Genomic DNA, 22,178 nt, shown 5'->3' on the forward strand with positions numbered 1-22,178 from the left:
TATATTTATGCTCCATACTTTCTTTATCCTTGAGTTTGGCAACCCTAACTATCTTAGTGAATTAGTTAGTGCCCAAATCATCATAGATGAGCACAACTTTGTACTACATCAGTCTTCTAGGGTACAACCCAGGAGTGCTATAACTGGATAATGTGGTAGTAATATTAGGTTATGAAAAGCTTCCATGCTTTTTTCCTTCTTTACAGTGTCAGATGTGCGTTGTCTCCTGTGGAATGAGCCTTAATTCCATTCATTAAGCAGGTTGTACCCATAACAGTCATGCCACTATTATGCAATTGGACATTTTTGCCTTGCCATATTGGTGCTGTAGCACTGAGGGTTCACAGCTGACTCAGATTGTTAAGTTTCCAGAAACATTGTGACTGGAATCTCTGGATAATATAAAATCACCATCGATGAGGGAACTTCCAGCTCAGTCCCAGTCTGATTATTGCATGCCTTGTGCTAAAGTGTGTATCATCTTCAGCAGTAGAGACTTACCATCTAAATGTTGCATATAACCAACAGTAGTGACAAAAGTCTTTATGGTTTCTAGGGATTCAGGTTTCACCATGGCCAAAAACTTGTAGGGAGATAGTGCAAACCTGACATTAGGATATTCATTCAACAACCTTAATTCTTCTGGGTATGCCTTTTCCAATCCATTCAGGTTACTATTGTTTCAACTCTTTGACTGTTATTTATTGTTCTTTCACAGATCTGTAAGACACTCAAGGGATTAGCATTATGTAGTGAAGTCTTTATACAGAGGGTGAGCAGGATCTATGAAGGCCTACCATTATCCATTCCAAATAAGTGCCAATTGGTCTTCAGCTACTAAGGCAACGGGAAAATTTCTCATTACCTCTACAAATTGTTTCATCAAAAAGTAATGCTGTGTACAGAGGAATGGATGGAAGACAATCAAACCCAGGTAAGGAAGCAGAGAACATCAGGGCTGCTGGCTACTGGTCATAGAGTAAACTACAAGGGCAGAGATGAACTGTAGGGCTGAGTCAGCTGCAGATGCCAAAGTGCAGCACTGCATCCAGATGAATGATTGAGCAGACATGAGTGGCAGGTCCAGACAGGTAAACAGGAGATGGACAGATAGGTATTTGAGTAGACTCTATCAACAGTCTAAAGCCCCTGGGATAGTTAGGAATTCTCTGTCTCTGTCTGTGAGTCTTTGACACAATCATGAGTGGTCAGATAAGTTACTAGATATTTACCACTTTATGGGAGCTAAGTGAGGGAGTTACACACTTTTCTAGTTCTTATCCAATAGTTTTTGGGTTTTTCTTGATAGTCCAAATTTACACCCTAATAAGATGATACCCTTTCTTACTACCAGGAATAAGTCAGTTGTCACTTTATGCTGCATGGATGGTGCCTGACAGAAGGTGCTGTGCATATGTCCAACCAGGTACTGAGTCATCTGATATCCTTAAAATGAAGTCAGTTCTTGCTTATACAATGGAATCTCTGAGGGCAAGGCATAGTTTGAAAAACCACTTTTTTACACACTGAAAAACCTTACAGCAGTATTACAGCCTGATTTCAACAGAAAGGTAAAACTCTAGCTTACAGAAATATAGAAACATGGTTTTTCTATACTGTAAATTAAGTAATAGTCTTGCTTTTGAGATTCCTAGCTGAGGGAATTCCTACCCGAGGCAATATACATTTAGGCTATAAACCCTGCTTATTGTTATTTGAACTTTAAAAAAATAATATGTTTATCCCTTGAACATTCTATAAGGGACTAAATCACTAATATGCAAACGATCACTGAGGAGTAATAAAGATGGCACACTTCCTGCTTCTTCTTAATCTCTGGAAGGAAGACCTTATTTTTCTACCCCTAGCAGGGCCCCATCAGCTGATCTGCTTAGAGTTATATAGCCCTGGATGTCTCAGCATGAGGATGTGAATTATCAGCTCAATCCAAAATTAGGGAAGAGGAAGCCACTAAAACCTTAAAACCCAGATCCTCTCCAGGGTTGATTGGATATCAGTTTCTGAGTCCCTTCACCACTTGTGGAGGGCTTCATCTTTCTGTATGTATGTATGTATGTATGTATGTATGTATGTATGTATGCATGTGTGACTCTTTATGTGTATGAATGTGATTCTTTAACTTTTAATAAAAGTTTGTTTGTGATTCGCTGCTGGTCTGAGATAAATCCTGCCTTTTAACTCACTAATTGTTTGAAAAATTGAATCCAACCATCGCCCCTAAACTGATAATACCAATTGCAACAATTTTAAACAATGTAATTTGATCATATTCAGACAATGATGTGGACATATTTTCTGAGTCTGGTCAACCTACCTAATGTCACCCCCTTAAAAAATCTGACACACACTCTGTCTCCCAGAAACTATCAATTGTCTAAAAAGAAATGATTGAGCCTTATATCAATAACCTTAACAACACATGTTAATTGTGTTGGAATTCTTGATGTCCAGCTAGAAAGAAGCTTTCACCAGACTCTGGGGTGAGGAAACCCTTTTTCTAGTCATGTCTCCACAATTTTCCCTATCTCTCTACCTTTTCTAAAAGTAATATTTCCTCATATCTTATATAAATATGTCTTTAATTACATAATAATAGTCAGTGGAAAAATAAAGTGTTTCTTACAATTAGCTTCTCTGGTAAATCTCTGTTCGTTAAAGGAAATGATTGAAAAGATATTGAGGATACAAATAATACACAGACATTATAGAAGGCAATAGTTTCATAAGAACTCTCAGTTTGACAGTAGAACTCACCATCCATCCCATGTTTTTATAGAATTTATGCACCATATGAAAGACTTAACCCTGTCCTAAGCAATGTCCGCAGGTCCTTAAACATGCACAACATGCAGAGAGATTATGACAGGTATAACCAGGCAGCACAATCTCTTCTCATGTTCAAGATTGGCATACTTTAGCACTGCCATATTTTTAGGAAGTTTTCTGTTTGTTCTAAATGTTAGAAACCCAGGATTTCCAGATAACAAGGCTCAAATAGATATGTGCAGGGTAAAACACACCCAGTTCTTTATGCCAAATGTGGTCCAGGGAAACTGGACTGTAGTCGCAATTAACTAGCCCATTCTTCTACCCAGCATCTCTGTGAGTCCTGTCAAATAGTCTGAATCATATATCCTTCAAAGCAAAGGTCATCTATTAACTAAACCTGCTTCCTATGGTCTAGGATCTCCCCATCCCTCAGAAACTTTTAAGAATACAGAACTACTTTAGTGAAACTAAAGTTTCTTGTTTCAGACCCCTGTTGCACTGCTTCTGTGGCTTTAATAATAAAACTCTTAATTGAAGGTCATTCTATTCAGTGTCTTTCTCTTGAACCTACCCCACCTCCACTCCCTTTCTAAAATCCTAAGTCCAAGTGCTTTTAATAGAGCTAAGTTTTTTCTCAGTTTCTTACAATTTTCCTATTAATCAAAATAGCTTGAACTCAAAGGAATCTCACCTTACAAGAAGACTATTCTCTGTACTCACCCACAGGCAGGCCGTGAAAAACATACAAGAGTTTATAAAACCTAACACTGGTGCCCTGGGGCCACAACCTCAGAAAATGCAGGGGGGAGATTGATAGGTTCTCAAGGGACAAGGAGCTAAGGTTTGAAAGACTGAAGTCCCACATCAACCCATTCCTGGCACTTCAGACATACCCTCATGAAGGCACCAAAACGTCTCTCAGGAAAATGGTAAAGACAGCCAGTTTGCCTGCTCAGCAGTGTTTTGCTAACATACATTGTTTTAGAGGAGATATCCAAATGCTGGTGGGAATTACAGAATTATTAGAAGCCCCTTGTGTTTCTTCAATTTAACTGATATTATATTGCAATTTTCCAGTTTCTACAATAACATCAAAAACGTGCTCTCAGTAGTAAGGTAAAGATGTATTCCAGGACACAGAGCTTAGAAGGGTACATGACATGACACCATTAGTATGTACTGAAAATATTTTTTTGTGCTCTACAAGGTTGTCAGAGGAAAGGCTTTGACTGAAAGCCCCATTAAGGCAGAGCTTGGCAACATCATTAACTGAAAGAAGTGTTTAGATGCTGTGATCTGCGATAGAACAGCTGAGTTCATTTTGACCAGAAGAAATGTGCTCTTTGCAGGATGAGCCAGCCCCAAGCTGGGCTGGGTTCTTCCAGCAGAGGCAACAGGGTTGGCTGAAGAATGAACTTAATGTACGAAGTGGGTGGTGTACAGTTCAGAGATGGGACTGCTTTGCCAGCTCATTCTTCAGTAGAGTAATACAGTCTCAGAAGAGGAATCATTTCAATTTGGAATGAAACTGAAAGTATTAGTGGTTACTGTGTTCTCATACTGAGGATGCCATTTCTCCCTTACATTCTATTTCACTCAGAACTCTTTCTTATGGTTCTCATTGGGAATGAGGGAAATTTAGCAAACACACTTCCAAATGTGATCTATCATACAGTATGAAAATTTTAGGGCTTTGGTTTGGCTCTCGCATTTTATAAAAACATGAACAAATGAAAGAGTGTATGAATGAATGAATGAATGAGTGAATGAATGAATGAAGTCTTTTCAAAGCATTTGACACTGCTATTCACCTACTCTTCATTTCAATGATATGAGGAATATCATTTCTCACAATAATTAATATTACTCTCCCAAAGCATAGTCATGTAGCACAGACTGAATTACTAAACTCTGGTTCATATTTGTAATCCTTATTGTCATCCTATTTTATGATTTCAAACATAATCCTTACATATCATATTATTAGCTGTACCTTAATTTAGACAAAGTTGTAGCATTTTTTCCTTCTCTGCTCCTACAAGAACATTATATGCATCTTTTACCACTCCATTGACACATCTCTCAATGTGCTGGAACAACATTGATTTCTGCTATTCTCTACACTAAGAATAAAGCATCCAGAGGGCAGGGAATATTTATCATTGTATTCCTACCAAATAGAATTTTGACTTTTGCAAGAAGTTCTCCAACAAATACTTGAAAAGAAAAATCTAAGCACCAGTGCAAAATTGTTTGACAGTGAACTGGAATTTCAGCGTAGGTTTCATTTTTTTTTCTTTCATTGAAAAGGGCAATAGGCAGCACCTATTAATCAATAATAATTAATCAATATAGATGTATTACTAAGCATGCTATATGGATAGTTAGCAACATGCTGAGCCCCAGGTGCAGAGCAATGGCTTGGCAGAATTCCTCCCGTTCAGTGTTAACCCATCATCCTTGTCCAAACAGAGAGACTAATAAATTATAGCAGTTGTGACAGCTACTTCTGCCCACTGCTAAACATGTCATAAGTTGTTATATCATAGCTGTACTGAAAAAGAACTCATATTTTTCAAGTCTTATGAATCATGAATCAATATACACTTTCTTTTCTTTGCTGTGTTTTTTTTTTTTTTTTTTTTTTAGAGAAATCAGACCTGCTTTTACTGTAGAAGGCAATGTGACTTGAGAGACTCTAAAACAAAATGTACTATTAAAATAGCTAATTGACCCTGACTAAAACTGCCACCTGAACGTTCAACTTAGGTTAGGAAAATGAAGTTTAAATGCCAAAGATATAGGAAACAGCTAATGATTTAAGACACTATCAGTCCCATCTCCCCAGGTTGAAATTAGAAACAAAGACACGTTAGGTTTGAGAAGAATGTTAGAGATGGCAGCCTCGCGGTACAAGGACATTGTCATTTTTTTCCCCCCAAATCACACAGTATTGAGAGAGAAACAAGACCATGGCCCAAATCTATAAGAACAAGAATAGAATTTTTAAAACTTTTACAATTTTATTAGAATTTTAAAGAAAAAGAAATCCTCAGGGCAGGAGAGCTGGTAATCTTGGCAGCTGCCTTGAGGAGGTGAACGGTAGGAAGAAAGGAAGACATGAGGACATGCAGGTTCAGAGCCTGCGGTGGGAGATCAGTCACGTGGCTGACTGGCAGTCACATGGCTGGAGAAGGAAGCTTTAGAGAAAGTAAAGAAATACAAGATACTAGGGACAGTCCAAATCTTTAAAGAAAGCATGTTTGATAATAAAGGCATGAAGAAGAAAGAGGGAAATGAAACTTTCCTGAAGAATTCAGGGAAGCAGACAACTCACAGACTACATGACTGTAGCTAGGAAGTTCTGCTCCCCCAAGAATAGATTTTTCAAAAGAAATATTAGTCCACGTTAAGATCAGGACAACGGAAAGGGTTTGAGACACAGAAGTAGAAAATGTCAATTTTTTTTTTTGCTCACCTCCTACCTGCATGGCCTGGAATCCCTGAGACACAACTCACTTATATATCATGAATATATAAATAACTTCAAAATGATTATAAAATTATATAATATCCATATATATAGTTTGACAATAGAGAGTTTACATATATGAAACAATAATATAGAACATGATTGTACCTTTGAATGCATGCTTTCAATTTTCCTTTTTATAATTTTTTTTTTACTTCACAATTTACTTCTTAAATGCAAATCCCCATGAGTTAGTAAGTTACTTGGAGCTACTTGGTACTATTTAATCTTATATTCTTCCATTGATAAACTTTAATTATAATATTTTATATCTCTAAGTAAAGCGGTATAAAGTATAAAGATTACCATATATAATAAAAACTTGAAGTCATGTTTTATATAGAGTAAGGATAAATAAACATTCACCACCTCCCTCTACTATGTTTCTTCTATTTTTGCATTTCTGGGTGTTGATTTTCATAGTGGTAAAGACCCTAGTGCTTTGCTGACTTTCAAGAATGTCTGTTTGTACCTTCAGGCAAGAAACATTTCCCCTATTTCAATGATTTTTTTAATGTAGGGTAAAACTCCACACAACAAAAAGTAGTTAGCAAGTAACATAAACAGTAACTACTGTCATTGAGATGGTTTTCAAAGAAGAAATGCTTAAAATGTATCTTTATAGAGGAATGTGAGCTCTTCAGACGATCAAAGATAGGCATTAGGCTGAAGTAGACAAAAAATAAATAAACAAAACAAAACAAGTAGAGAAAAGCAACCTGGACAACTGTTAAAGATAAAACTCTGACTTAATTTACTTTGTATTTTGAAAAATATTGCCATTTATAAGTTTGACTGTATATTAGAAACAAGTCTAAAATCAATACTTTATAGTCGATTCATATTAAGTACCAACAGAAATTCAAAATGGAAGCTAATGAGTAAGGTAAGTTACATTAGTACTTGAAAGTAAAAATAAAATGTAAAATCTAGGTTGCATAATAAAATACATTTGCATCTTATGCATATTCCAATGTTGACATTTTTTGTTATCTTGTATTCCAACAACAGATGACTTAGATTTTGGCTCTTGCACTGTTCTTTTCAACAAGACAGAACTAAACAGGTAAAGGTAGCATAGGAGACTCAGTTTAGACATGGAAGTCATATACATTATACGCATTGGTCTCCCCAGACACAAGAAAGCTAGTAAATCTTTTCCGGTAGTCTCATGGTGACAAACTATGTAGGAAAGAGACAGCATTCACTGCCAGAGACCGACCTTCTTATAACTACAGAGTCTTTCATAGATACTATGTAGCATCATTTACATGAAAAGGCAATGTGGGAAGTGTGGTTTTCTGATGCAGTCAAGAGGAAAGATAAACTAATAAGCACACAATGTCTCATATGGAAGGATAGTGAACATGGAAAGCCCCTCGCCCCTCTGTGAGACAATATGAGAAGACAACTGATAAGCATCCCCTAGCAATAACGGGATGGGGAGCTATACTGGGATAGGCAGCCTTTAGTATTTGATAATAAAAACAATACATAATTTGGTATTCCTAAACCAATTGTGATATACATCCCTGTCACCTTAGACATGCAGCATGTTATCTAATGGAAAAGTGTTTCTTTACTGGGCATAAGGGAAATTCCCTAACTTCAAAAATGTTGTAGCTAAAATCATCTAAGCACCTAAGCACCGCTTATCTATCAACCATGCTGTTCACACCATGCCACATTTCTTATTCTTTGTCTGGCTTATTTCTTTGCTTTATCACAAACAGATTAAAAAGTTTTCTTCTTTGAACTTCCAGGACTAGCAAAGCCTCATATGTAATGGATACATAATAAACATCATTTTTTTTGCTTTAATTTTATCTGAGTTCTGTAGCTCAGTAATTGATGGATGTTCCATTTCAATTTACTGGTCAAAACAAATGTAAAAGTACATTATATAAAAGAACTATAAATAATGCATTTTGTAGAATAAAATCTTGGTCATATGAAATAAGATGATTAAATGATGTGTGTCTCTTATATTTAGATAAAAAGAAATAAATTCTAGCTGGAAATAAGCAGCTGAAAGATTAGGTAATGGCAAAGCCAAGGTGAATTTAGAAAATATCACTTTCATTGAATTGTAAATTCAGCAGCCTAATCTACAAAAACAGAAAGAACAGAAAGAATCATTGTGACACAATTCAGAATCCTACTTAAAATAACCTGTTACAATTTCCAGCGTGCTACTCTTATTTATGACAGTTTTGGTCTCTTTTCTCTCAGATGATTAAATATTTGTTTAGATTTAGTTTTATTTTAAACAGTTTTGATAATACTTAAATCCACAACCTTTCCATGCTGTGTTTGTAAGTTCCCAAGAAATGATAATTTAATGAAAAAAGGTGGTCCAGAAATATGTGACTTAATTCTAATTGCTTATCATAGATTAATACTATAGAGGTTATGAGCTATTGTTCTTTCAAAATCATTGCATTGTTTTAGTTGCTTAATTTAAACAAACGTGTTAAATTTTCCTAATAAAGGGGTGCTAGTTATTTGTCTCCTTGAAAAATATCTAACAAAAGAAACTTAATGGAAGAGAACTTATTCTGGATCAGAATTCTAGAGAATAGGGCATCATGAAAATGATGGCAGCAGGAGTTTCAGGCATGTGGTCATATTGTGAGCAGTAGGAAGCCAAGAGTGATGAATGCTCCTCTGTAGCTGCCTCTCTCTTTTGTCAGTCCAGACCAAAGCCCATGGAATGTTGCTTCTCATAGGTAAAGATGTGTCTTCCAAATCAACTAACCTAATGTAGATGATCCTTCCCAGATGTTTGTCTCCTGTGTGACTCTAGATCCTGTCAAATAGAAATTAGCCATCAGAATAACATTGCTTACTTTTGTTGTTAGTGACAAACACATTAGGCAAGCATGTTCTGAAAAGTACCTGATTTGGAAGGTATGATTTGAAGATGAAGAATAAAGATTTAATAGTTTTATTTGGAACTATAAAACAATGAAAAATAATAGACAGTAAAAAATAAGATGCAATTCATTGGTAATAGGAACATTTTATTTTTCTCTAACTTAAAGTAAAAACAGTTACTAAGCAATTAAGTCTTTCCTCATTCTTCTGTCTTCTTTTAGAGTACAGAGATTCTCTCAAAAGTAGAATTGTTGATATCAGTGCTTCTCAAATCCCACTGAGAATGAATATTCCAAACAAAATTATTAAACTAGAAACATGATATTTTTATCTGATCATTTGTGATGCTGGCTATTTTAGCAGATTATCTATGATCAGCTGGTAGAGAGAGAATAATCACATGCTTGCTGCTAATTCCCTTACTTTGTTTCTATACAACCCAGGGTTTTTTACACAGGAAAATTCCCTGTGGAGGGAATAGTTCCATCAATAATCAGCATGGGTCTACCCACATACACTAACCTCCTCAACATAATCTCCCAAAAGTGTGCTCAGATACCCATCTCTAAGGTGATTCTAGGTTCTATCAATTTGACAGTTATCTTTAGCAATCACTTATGTTTAATGTTTTCATAATAGGAGGTTTTTTTTCTAAAAATATTCTGAGTTGATCATTAAAATTCTTAATTTGGTAATATTCAGTTATTTGTTATGTTATACTATTTATTCTTATGACATGATATGCAGGCTTAATGAACTGTAGTCTTCTATGATAAATAATGTGAACATACATTCTGATATGACATCACAAACCTAAGCCTTATTTTAGTCTCTTTTAGAATCCCTTTGGCTTCTTCACTCACAATATAAGTCTTTCCTTGACTCACTTTACTATGGTTTGTCTTTCTCAAACCAAGAATCACATTTCTTCAGAACTAGCTCCTGCTTCCTGAGTCTCAACCTGATCCAGGCATTCACATCTCATTTATTCTAGATCCAATGTTCGCAGTTATATAGACTCTTTTCCTTAGTATTGATAGTGTGTTCTTGTATTTGAATACTATGTTAGTCTTCATACTGTCACTCACAGACCTTCTAAACAATTATTTAAAAGGCATTTGTCACTTTCCAAACATTCTAGCAAGTTCACAATGTTTTGATTCATCTATCTTCTGCAAAAATGCAATGGTTTTACTGTAGTCATGCCTATTCTTTCCTTAAGATAGCATCATAAAATGAACTATATCATCAAGAGCATGTAATGTGTGGGCCACTTCTTATCCAATGTTGCCTTGCTATAGGATGCTCATAGAGAAAAATGGGACACCAAAGCTTTTCTGTGCCAGGAAATAGTTTCTTTTATACCAAGAGACACAATGGGTTCATACCCAAAGACAGACTCTTGTATGTAGCAGGGCATTATTTTACATACACTTGTTACTCCCTAGTTTCTTTACCCCAATATATGGAAATCATGTAGTTCTGATTGCAGTCTCTAGACTTTAAGGTCATGGTTTGGTTATGGGCATGCAAATGTGCACTGAGGCTATGGGAACATGTAGACACTGATTTATATCCTGCTCTCTTCCTCTGTCTGGGCAGTGAGAATAGGAGCCCACACATATGATGAACTTGGATCCAGATCTGTGCAGCTTTTAGTACAGTCTCTTGGCGCTCTGAAGGCAGTCCAGGCTGCTCAGAGTGGCAGTTCCCCGCCAGCTCAAACACATTTTCCCCTTTGATACTCAGAACTCCTCTAAGGTCCAAAGGGTCTCTAAGGGTCTTTGTTTAGGGGCTTTTATTTCCATAGAATGATTACAGCTATGCCCATCTTTCTTTAGACCATGGCCTCAATGAGGCTGAAGACTGACCCTATAATCAGGAAAACTAGACAAAATAGAACCAGGCAAGCTCCCAAAAGCAAACACATAACATTTATGAGGGTTTTGGAAACCTCCAAAAGTTAAAAATCATCTCCTAAGCAATTCCTCAGGTGTTAAACCCTTTCACTGGCAAATTTTTTTTCAATTTGTGATTTCCCCTATGCCTTTCTCTCATAATCTGGCTGTCAACAGCATTTTCTCAGGTTAAACTTATCACAAACTCATCCTTCAGAAGTCAGCAAGTAGTGTAATGACAAGAAGTTTTGATAAATAGCATTGCACAATTTGCTTTGCCATTTGGTTAGTATATTAAGGACTTTTCAGTTTCATTAGTCATATTTTCAACAACAAATTTGAATTTGGTAATATGGTTTAACATAGAGATGGGAGTATGGCACCCTTAGGACCCATCCTCTGTCCAGGTGGCTGGACCATAATAATGGATTATACGTTCAGGACGGCATTCCTCATCTGCCAGTTGTCAGGCTTTAAGGGCCACCATTCTTTCTGGGCTTCTAAGTCTTTGTACATTTGAACTCCAAATGTTCCTCTCTGGCATGTAGGTACAAGAAGGATGAATGAATAGTTCTTAACTGACAAGATCCTGACCAATTAGGGCAAAGCACTCTAGAAGTGGGCCTCCTGAATATACAGTATAATCTATTTGATGTCTCTGTTGACATCCTTCCTTGTTTGCTAGAGATGCTAGTTAGACAATGGTTAGGATCTGGGTCCAAATAACTCCACGGTACAACCAAGCTCTGTGAATGCATGAGTCATAGGAGAAAGGTCCTGACACTACAAAAGGAAACCAAATTAATACTAGCAAATAAATAAACAACCTATCCAAAATAGGTTAAAGAGTGTTAACAGAAACCTTTTACTACTGCCCAGTCTGCTGGAACAATTTCTGCCAACCTAAGGCAAAGGCTAATTCATGAACTATACAGATATGGGCAAGGAATAACAGTGGATAACAACAAAAGATTAAAGAATATAACACAGTCCACCTATCCGAGTTGTCCTAGTCCTCAAGCTTCTGCCATGTATAGATTAGTCAGCTTCCGGAATGACTAAAACAAGACTGCAGTTCCCTGGGTACCCGGGGTTTTGCCTGTTTTGGGTGGTCAGTCAACCATGTTAACATTCAGAAGTGTACTCACCTAGAAAAGCCATTTTCATTCTGCTGTGGTTAATCCAGAGAAATACCTCAGCCACCTTTAATGCACGAGACATAGATAAAATAGCAGTGAGTGGACCATCCAAAGAGGCTTCAAAGTTTGGACATTCCACTATTTTTCCATTCAGCATCTCCTGGCTTAAAGGGGTGGGTGTCTGTAATCAAACTCACAAGGTCTGTTACCCAACGGTGTGACTATATACAGGTGAAGAGCCTGCATTCGCTGTCTCAGAGGGAAGAGTTCTGTCTTTTGTGCTATAGTTCCCTTTGGCAGAGATTTCACTACACTGGTGGAATTCAGATTCACCACAGAAACCAGGGGTGGTGGCTGATGTCTTTAATAACAGCACTCAAGAGGCAGAGGCAGGTGGATTTCAGTGAGTTCTGGGTCAGCTTGTCTACCATAGCAAGTTCTAAGTCAGCTGAGATTACATGGATGCAGAGCAGCTCTCTCTCTCCGTGGTGGGCTCAGGTGGGCTCTGCGCCAAGCTGTGGGAGGCTCAGGCCAGCTGCGGGAGTCTCTCCCTGTGCTCGGGGTCAGGACGGCCAGTGAATGCTGACGGAAGACAGCTCTTCTGGGGAGACTGATCACAGGCTGGTCCCAGGCACAGTGAAACAGCAATGACACACACTCCAGGCAGATTCAGTGATACAGCTCCATTTATTAGTGGGGAAAGTAGAGAATTTATAGTGTGGAGGCAGTAGCAAAAGCCTCAGTTGATAGGTGCTCATAGTATGCTTTATTTACGTGGCAGTGGGCTTCTGTCTTCCAGACTGTCAGACAGTGCTTGATTATCATATAGAAAAAACCTGCGGTAGTTTTACTTCAGGTAACTATGCTAAAGGCCATGTTTCAGATAAGGCCAGGCATCTTCACTTGGCGGCACTTTCAAAGTGAGCCAGGAAGAGAGCAGGAGGCCCCTTGCTGAAAAGGGGAGTCTCTCCATCAGGCGCTGAGCCTCTCAGGGCTATCTGGACATGGAGAAACTGCAACCCTAACAGCAGGGTTCCCCAACACATGGAGACTCTGCCTCAAAAGAAAGAAGAATGAAACAAAGAAGAAAGAAAGAAAGAAAGAAAGAAAGAAAGAAAGAAAGAAAGAAAGAGAAAGAAGGGAGGGAGGGAGGATAGAGAGAAAAAGACACAGAGGGGGAAGAGAGAGATAGGAAGTGAGAGAGAGGGAGAGAGGTAGAAAGAGAGAGAGCCATCACAGAGTATTGAGCTAGGTATTCTCCATCCTTTATAAAAGTGCTACCATTAGTGAAATACTAAATGTTGGGATTCTTGAGTGGCTGGTCTCTTAAGTGCAGTTGACTGGAAAACATTTCCTCCATGACTTAGATGTAATTGTGATCTGGCTGTCCTGGCCTGACAGACAGTAGTGTCTCAAGGTTTAAGATCTGTAGTACTTCAGGGTGAATGAACAGTTTTTCACATCATTCTCTAGCAGACCATCCTGGCATTAGTTAGCCAATACTATCTTTTATATTCCATTAAAATCAGTATTGACTGTGGTACTCTGACCATTAATTCCTGTCCCAGAATCATCTTGTCAGGCTCTAATACTAAGAGGGCCAGGGCTACACATGGCTACAAGTAGGGTAGTCAGTCCTGGACAACAAAGTCAATTTACTTGGAGAGATATTCCACTGGATGATACCATTATCCTATTTTAGTCGGGACTCTCACACAATGCCAATATGCTCTTGTGCATACAAGAAGAAAGCCTTGGACATGTCTTTGAGCCCTAAACCAGGAGTCTGTGGGTAAGTAGTGACTAAATCCCTTTAAATCCTTTTTTTGTGTTTCTTCCCATAAGAAAGGCTCCAGTTCTCCACCCTTTGTGACCTCATAAAGAAGTTTTGCCAAGATAGAGAAGATGCTATCCAGATTCTACTGAAACCTGTAGCTCTGAGCAACTCCCAAACCTGGCAGCAGGTTGATGAAATTGGGAATGAGCAGATGGTCTCTTTGCTCTCCAGGCCAAATTGGCACTGCCCTTGGGATAGATGAAAACCTAGGTATTTGACTTTCTCTTGAAAGATCTGGGCCTTTTTCCTTGAAACCTTGTAGCCAGTCTCCAACAAGGGCATGATAAGTATGTTACTTTCAGGAACTCTTCCTGAATCCACTGAGACAGCAGTAAGTCATCCACAGATTGAAGCCACATGCAGCCATGTTGGTGTGCTTGGAAATCTTTTAAATCAGAGGCTAGTAAAATGCCAAAAATGGTTGGAGAATTCTGAATCCTTAAGGTACCTTGGTCTAGGTCATCTGGCCTTTGTCACAGCAGGGAGATTGACTGACACTGAGGGGCCACATAAATACAGAAAAAGGAATCCTTAAGATCCAGACACATAACGAAAATGACTTCAGTGGGGATAAGACACAAGAGAGTGCAGGGATTAGGGATCACCAGGTATAGGGTAACAATGGCCTGGTGGACTCCTGCGTAGATCCTGAACCAGCAGAGAGGCATCTGTCTTGACTTCTGGACTAGCAAAAGAGATATGTTCCACTGGGTGTGGTGTCACACATCATTAATCTCAGCACTCAGGAGGCAGAGGCAGGCAGATCTCTGTGAGTTCAAGGCCAGCCTGGTCTACATAGTGAATTCCAGATGGACTGTGCCTAGGGAGACCCTGTCAAAAAAAGAAAATAAAAAAAGGAAAAGAAGAAAAGAAAAAAGACAAGAAAAGAAAAGGAAAGGAGGTGTGTTCCAAGGCGATGACAGGGCTGAAGGATCTCATATTTTAGAAGCATCCCCAGGTGCTTCTTAATCCCAACGTGAGGTGTGTCATGAGGTATACTGCTTTAGCGGTGGGCTCAGCTCCTGGCTTTAGTTCTACTATTATTGGGGATACACTCCCATCCAGTCAGGGAAGATTATTTCACCCATACCCCAGGCTCCTTGAAAGGAAGGTCTCTATTGTGACTTTTTTGTAAGAGTGAAGAAGTGTTACTCTTGTCCCTGGAGAACTGTGAGAATCATGATCTTTGTGGTTTTCCCAGGGTTAGGGCTGCTTGGCCATGGGGATTAAACCTTATCTGGTCCTACAGCTTTCCTAATAGATCTTGGCTCAATAAAGGTACAGAAAAATCAGAGTAACATAGAAATTTGTGAATGACTTCATGGCCTCCTAGACCGCATCATCAATTAACAGGAAAGGGCAGCATACATGAGTAATTGGCTCCCACCATAGTGGTATGTCTGTGAGAAGAGAGATTATTGGTCCCATTACTACCGAATGTGTCGTATCACCCATATAGTTCATGGGTCAGCCCAGTACTGTCATTTAAATCATAGGCTCCCAGGGATCCAACAAAATTGAGTCCATTCCATCCTAGTTTTCTTCATAGTTCTCCACAGCAGCCAAAGTAACACTCCAGGGCCTCATTGGATCACTGCACCTGCTGATGCCTTCCTTGAATTACCTGATTTCTCCCTCTCTGGGAGCCAGATGGAAAATCCCCAGCCTTTGGGGGCAGCTGTTCTTTCAGTAACCCTCTTGGCAGCAGTAAGTACATTGGTTCCTTCCTAATCTCCTCTCTGGTCACTTTGGCCCTTCTTGTTGTTTTCTTCCTTGGCCTCCAGGGATGTTCTGAACTTTTTACTGAGGCATCAGGAAGCAGATCTAACTTCCTTTTTCCTTTTCAGTCTGTTTCTCACCAGACCTCTTGGTCTTACTTGATGAATACCTTTGTTGCAACTTCTAATAGTTGGCTAGTGTTTGTTCCCCTGAAGCCTTTTAACTTCTGTAATTTTTGTCAGCTGTCTCCCCAGGTGTAACTGACAGAGGCATCCTTAACCTTCCCTGATTCTCAGCTTCTTCTAGTTTGAAGGAAGTATAAAGGAAAAATGCCTCCAATAGCCTCTCATAGAATTGACCTGGGCTCTTCTGGGTCCCTGGACTACTTTAGTGATCTTTCTCATATTTACAGCCATCCCCCCACCTCCCTGCCTTCCTTTAAAAAAATTCCAGACAGCACATGGGCCTTTGAATGTCCAGGTCACAGTGGGATCACAGCAGGGTCCTCCACAGAGAATTGAATGAGCGTGTAAATAAGCCTGAGCATTTGCTGCTTCTGCGTAGGCGTGTTCCTCTAACCATTATATAGCAGCCTGGGTAATTCAACATCTTTCCTCAGTGATAAAACAAAACAGAATCAGGAGAAGCTGTTGTCAATCATCTCATATAAGCCTATGAGTTTGGAAAGTGGAATACATTAAATTAATCATGCCCTGAAGCTCCTCAGTATAGGAGATAGTGGTATTTTCCTATTCAGGACATTGGAGGTAGTAAAAGGCTAATAATGGAGATATGTTGGGCCTGCACTTGGCCATTTTGATTTTAAAAGAAGAAATCCCAAGCTTCTTTCAGTGACATTCATAAAACACCTTGGACAGTTATGATAGGAGCGTCAATCACCAGACCTCCATAGACAGCTGGTGTGTATGTGGTTAAAATCTGTGGCTCCTCAGAGGATCTGGGTGTAAGTGCCTCTGTTGATCTTGTGTGAAAGGTGACTTCCTGGGAATGAGCAGCCTCTGGGAGGCTCCAACTGCAGTGGGTTTATATCCAAAGTCCTATATGAGTCCTGAATGAAGTGGGGAGTCACTTTGTGTATTCTTGCTAACTCGCCTAGTTATTTGTCTCCCCTATATGGAAATTATGTCTGAGACTACAGAGTAGAGGCAGTGTCACAGGTGTGCCGATGTGCATGGAGACTGTGGGCACACATAGACACTGATTTATATTCTGCTTTTCTGTTTTTCTGGTTGGGCAGATGCACTGGGGTCCACAGCTGGGTTATCTTGACACAGTGCTTTCTGCTTAAAGTTTTAGTACTTCCCTTTGGTGCTTCAGCTACAGTCTCGGGGTGCCCAAAAGGGCAGCTCCCCAGAGCCCCTTTGAGGTAATAAACAATGGGAATTTCTTACTTTACTGATCTTATTAACGGTAGAAATTTAACTTCTTCACATTTTCATTCATAATAAAGCCATAACAAAAAGTCTTTTAAAGATACTCCTTGACCACTTTGAAAATCCAGAGACTCTGGAATGTGATTAGAAACACATTGAGTATCTTTATATTCACAAGGCAGAACTTAACAATGAATTTAGTAGAAGTTTTATTTCTTTTACTACCTTCAGACTACAGTCCTCAAAGACCACCTTCATGACTTCTTTGAGCAATTTAAAACTCAAATTAAATGAGCTATCACTCCTTTCATTTATCAAACCTTAGAAATGAGTTCTAATAAACTCCTTTGATCTCAAATGATGACAGCTTCAAGCAGCACTCATTCCTCTTTCCCACGAATGATAGAGTAATCCATGCTATTTGTGTTGGTGTCAGTCGCAACTTATAACCACACAAGAGCCAGCCAATCTCATAGCTAAGCCCATGTCCCAACTCTAATCCCAAACTACAACAACGCCCCGAATCTTCACCTTCAGAGTCTACTGAGCATTGGAGCTTTTCTACCTATCAGAGTACTTTCAACTCTTTCCTATGTTCAACAATGAAGAAACAATTTACCATGTACACATTTTATTTTTAGCCATTCTTAAGTTCAAGTGGGCTGTGACACCATTTTGTTCTTTGTTTCATTTGCTATCGTGTACCCATCATGAATGAAATGCTTAGAATATTATTCTGTACAGAAGGTACTCAACAGTTGATGGCTGAATACATCACTCTCATTTTGTTAATGCTAGAATTTGAATAAACTTACTTAGAACCTATGTAAACAATAAAGGCCTGACACCAAGAGCACTGCAGCTTAGGTAGTTCATCTTTGCTCTCATATAGAACCCCTTCTGGCTTGCCAGGGTTATGTACTGAGAGTTGAAGGCCAGCTGGCAACCTAATTGCATCTCTCCATATCACTCATCTAAATTATCCAAAATTAAACTAAATTATAAATAACTATTTAATTTCAGTTAACGGTTGTTGTTTGTTACTACTTCATCACTTTGTGTTTGCGATTTTTATTAAAAATGATGACATTTCTAAGAGGTCTGAAATTAACATATGTCGTATAATTTGTGTGTATGATATATATATGATTATATATATACAAAAACTATACACATAATATATACACATAAACAACACACACACACAAATATATATGGCAAAAACCAGGAGAACAGGTGATAGAACCATTGACACTAATATATGAAAATGAAACAGTCTGCAATAAGCCTGTGAACCCTTCCCTACCAGGTCTACATAATACAAGGGTCAAAGCACATGTGACAAAAGTGTGTGATATATAAATATAGTAGAAGGCGGGTGCCATGTAATGATCCATAAAGGATCATAGCTCTCTTTACCTAGCTTTATAGCCTTGGATCCTTCCCAGTACTCTGACCTGCTTCTACACTCAGGAGCACCTTTTTCTGTACTAAATTATCCCTATTTATATCCATGTGTTCCCTGATCCACTCTTTTATTCCTTAACACAAGAATCTGAAAATCATTTTGGGGCACCTCCCTACAAGATGTTAAACAGGAAGGCCTCAGATGCCTCCAAATATATAGATTATGTTCATTGCTATTGGCTGTCCACCAGAATTGGATGGTAAAATCCATCACTTGAGATAACACACACTGTGGTTGCAGAATAGAGAGAAACCATGTCAGAACTGAGGTGGAAGTGTCTTCCCTGTTTGGTTGACTTCATTGTGCCCTAATGTACTATGTAGGCAGTTGAGAAAGAAAATTCAACAATGGCCTTCCCAGATTCAGATCCTGTATTCTATAATACCAACTTGCCAGGCAAGAGGTACTTATTTGTGTAATAGTAACACACTTGTTATGGGGATAAACAACTGATTTCTGATTGGATCTGAGGACTTCTCCATCAGAAAGAGCTTAAGACTAGTACTATGGACCTGGCTTTTACAGTTGTCCATGACTGGGGAGGTCACAGGTGCTAGAAATGAACATACTACTTTTAACTCTTGTTAATTGGGCTTATCTAACTCTTAAATATTTGTGTTTATACCAATAAACTAGTGCTGTCCTCAGCCTTGATCAAAGAAGTGTCTCTTTGCAGTGCATGATGGTTAATTCAGAAACTTGTGACTAGTTAAGATGCTGAGAACAAGTGACAATTTGGTATGCAGCGCTGGAATTAAACTATCATGCATCACCCTCCCCAAGGCTCAGGGAACATTATGGATGAAGGAACAGAAGAAATATAAAAGCCAAACAAGAGGGAGTAGGGCCTTGAAATGCTATCTTATGGGCAGGACATGTCCATAGCACTTATGAATTCACTAAAGTTGTAGTTGTTTACATAGAGCCTACACAAGACTGAAATAGTGAACATTCAGAAATAGATGGAGAGGAACTCATAGGGTTATAGCCAAGGGAGATAATAGCAGTTGGAAGAAAGAAAGCTATTTTTTCAGTGACAAATCCACTGCTGAGTTACTCATGCGCCAATGGGTATTTTCACATTTGCGCCCACAGGAGGGGCCCTGATTAAAGCCATTGGATCGCAAAGGAAATACTACTGCTGCTACTACTACTACTACTACTACTACTACTACTACTACTACTGCCACCACTTTTATCATTAGACGTATATATAATGTGTGTACGAATGGGATTTGTATGCCATGGTGCTCATGTGGCAGTCAGAAGATAACTTTGTGGAGTTGGTTCTCTCCTTCCATCTTTATGTGAGCCTCAGGAATGGGAAGAAGGGAGTGGGATTCATGGGAGAGAAATGCAGATAAGACTGCTATCAAATATTCCCTGTTCCTCTCCTGTAGGCAGTTCCATCCCAAGGGTATGGATTCAGCTACTGACATAATAGGATAGTCCCTTGACCATAAAGTCCAAAGAAAAATAACCAACTCATTTTCTCATTAAAAAATTATTTGATTTTATGTATATGTGTGTTTGCATGCATGTATGTATGTACACTACATGCATGCCTGATGCCTGCAGTGGCCAGAAGTTGTCAGATTCCCTGGAATTAGTTTTTGACAATAAAGAGCCTCCATTTTCATTCTGGGTCTGGACCTAGGTCATCTTTAAAAGCAGAAAGTGCTCTTATCTGCTGAACTATCTCTCCGTGTCCTTATTACTTTCTACTTTTCTTTACGTTGTGTACTATGTGTGACTGTGTATGGGTATGCACATCTCCATGTGGGTGCCTTCAGTGCCCTTGGAGGGCAGAAGAAGATGTCAAATACCCTGAACATAGAGTTATAAGTAGGTGTGAACTGTTCAACATGAGTGTAAGGAATCAAATTAAGTTTCTATGCAAGAGCAGTAGTCATAACTGCAGAGTTGTTTTTCAAGCTTTTCATTTGAACTTTTATTCTAGAAACCAACTTACTCAAAAGTTAGGGTCATTTATACATGCAAACCTCTTTTCTCCAAATTTATCACTGTGAGAGCTCCTCCTCAGTCCTCCTCCATGCCTCCCCCCCCACAAAACAAACAAAATTTTAGGAAGACACTCTTTATACCACTGAAGTAAAATAAGTGACATGAGAGATGCTTGCAGAAGTACTTTCATTTCAATATCATTGAGATTTTGCTCTAGGAAATAGACAATGGAAGTCTTTGGTTCATGTTCAGAAGAGATGGGGACTCAAACTTGTGCTTCTAATTTTCCTGTGCATATACTCAAGCCTACCCATGATAGCTGGGTAATGTTATGTGAATGAAGATGCTTCACTTTCCAATAACCACTCTGAAAATAGAATAGAAGGTTGGGTCTTCATTCTGAAAATCCTTTCTCCTTGTCTCTCAGATTAGGATTGTCAAGTAAATTCTGAATTCTTTGGATTCCCTGATATGATTAATCCTCAAAAAAAGAATAAATTTGCTGTTGAAACTCTATAAAAAAGAGTCAAATATTTTATATCAACCGCCTTCCACAAGGATAAGATGACATCGTGGAAGGGTAGAAAGAATATAATCTGGACGATGAGGAGGAGCGCTGTTACATGTTTTCTTCTGGAGAGATATGGAGGCTGTCATCATGAATGGAGTTCACAGTAGCTGAATTTGCCTGCATAAGACTTACACAAGTTGTAGTCAATCAAAATTCCAGCTTGACTGAAGGAGGAGCTGGAAGGTCCCATTCCCAGCTGAGAAGCTACTGGCAGTTTATGGCTATTCAAGGAAGAATAGTCATGTTTTTCTTTGGGATGTGGCCACTAGTAGGTTTCCCAAGTTTGGTGGATGGTCCCATACCACATATACATACATACATGAAATCACTAATTGGACTAAGTGAATTATTTAAAGAAAATTAAAAAGAAAAAAGGTACTAAGTTGAGGGAGGGACATGATGGGAGATTCTGGGGGAAGTTGGAGGGAGAAAGTTGGGTAGAATATGATCAAAGTACATTGCACAGTCTCATGGAATTCTCAAAGAATAAAATATTAAGAAATATAAATTAATTAATAGTCTTCTGTACCTTATTGTCTTCTACAAAATGCAATAATGGCAAACATCTTCAAAGTAGGTAATAAAATATTTCAAATGTTTTTAACAAGTCCTTTTATTACATTAATTGCTAGAGATTTCTTTTCTAATTATATTCTTAATATGCAAGTGTTAAATATAAGATTTTCATTAAGGTTGTGATACATGTAAAATGATCTATATGCTTGACAGAAATTCTGTTTTAAATTTTCACAATGGAAATTACAAGTTTCATGCCCCAAAGCAGTAACATTTACAGTCTGGTTGAGCCCACTCAGAATGTGATACAAAATGGTTATACTAGTAAGTCTTGCAAAAATTAAGACTAATATTTTACATTTTAAGATAAATTTTAACTTATAATTGTGATATTAAGCATAAAACTATTTCATTTCTATCTGTCTTGGAAAAAATTATAAGAACAGATTTTTCAAGGTTCTTATCATTTCTA

The sequence above is a fragment of the Nannospalax galili genome, unplaced genomic scaffold, assembly GCF_000622305.1.
Source record: "Nannospalax galili isolate Female #2095 unplaced genomic scaffold, S.galili_v1.0 scaffold206, whole genome shotgun sequence".
Classification (NCBI taxonomy): Eukaryota; Metazoa; Chordata; class Mammalia; order Rodentia; family Spalacidae; genus Nannospalax; species Nannospalax galili.